This window comes from Marmota marmota, unplaced genomic scaffold (assembly GCF_001458135.2).
Source record: "Marmota marmota marmota unplaced genomic scaffold, marMar, whole genome shotgun sequence".
NCBI lineage: Eukaryota > Metazoa > Chordata > Mammalia > Rodentia > Sciuridae > Marmota > Marmota marmota.
The window spans coordinates 44,032,175-44,033,368 of NW_025999900.1; positions in this window are offsets into that span (position 1 = coordinate 44,032,175).

Consider the following 1,194-nt stretch of genomic DNA (forward strand, 5'->3'; position numbering starts at 1 on the left):
AATTTGGAAGACTATGGCGCCAGGTGGTGTCTTTGGGTCTCAGTTTCCTGATTGGTGACACAGGGCTGATGACAGTTGCCACCTCGTGGGGTTGTTGCGGAGGCTGACCAAGATAACAGAGCATCTGGAAGAGCGGCTGGCCCAGTAGGTTCTGAGAAAGGAGAGCTGTTGTAGGTAATTACGATTAGGTTCTGCGGCATGTGACAAACCCAGGAAAACATGATTTAAACTAAATGGAAGTATACTTGGCTCCCACATAAATGAAGTTTAAGGGAGGCCGCACAGGCCTGGCACTGAGGCTCTGTGTGACCAGCTAACAGTGGTGGGCTGTGTTGAGAAAGAGGAAGAGGGAAATGGATTTGATGGACAACCAGGCCTCCAAAGCCTTGACCCTCCAGTGAATGTGGACCGTGGGCGCTGGAGGAGGTTCTGCTCCGTGTCCCAGACCATCTGCTGAGTGTGGTAAGGTCGGAATGGTCCCGGATGAAAGGGAAAAGGGGAGACAGAAAAGACGCACTTTAAATATCAAGATACTTGTAATTTTTTTGTTGTTGGTTTTTGTTTTGTTTTTTGGTACTGGGGATTGAACTCAGGGGCACTCAACCACTGAGCCACATCCCCAGCCCTATTTTATATTTTATTTAGAGTCAGGGTCTCACTGAGTTCTTTAGCGCCTCACTTTTGCTGAGGCTGGCTTTGAGCTGGTGATCCTCCTGTCTCAGCCTCCCGAGCCACTGGGATTACAGGTGTGTGCCATTGTACTCAGCTAAAATAACTTGTAATTTTTAAAAGTGTGAAATTTGGAAGACTATGGCGCCAGGTGGTGTCTTTGGGTCTCAGTTTCCTGATTGGTGACACAGGGCTGATGACAGTTTTTTTGTAAGAAAAGACAAAAAAAAATTTAATTAAAAGTGAAGCAATAATTTTTTAATTCTAAACCCAGAGATAAACATTATTAACATTTTGTACAGTGTTTCATTTATCCAGGTTTTTTCTTCTTAATCACAAAATTGGGCTCACATCTTCAATCTCTTTTATAATCAACTGTTAAAATTCAGTGATAATAAGACAACACTTTCTTGTTGTTTAATACATATTCTCAACATAATGTTGTGGGTTTTTTTGGGGGGGGTACTAGGGATTTAACCCAGAGTGCTTAACTACTGAGACACATCCCCAGCCCTTTTTATGTAT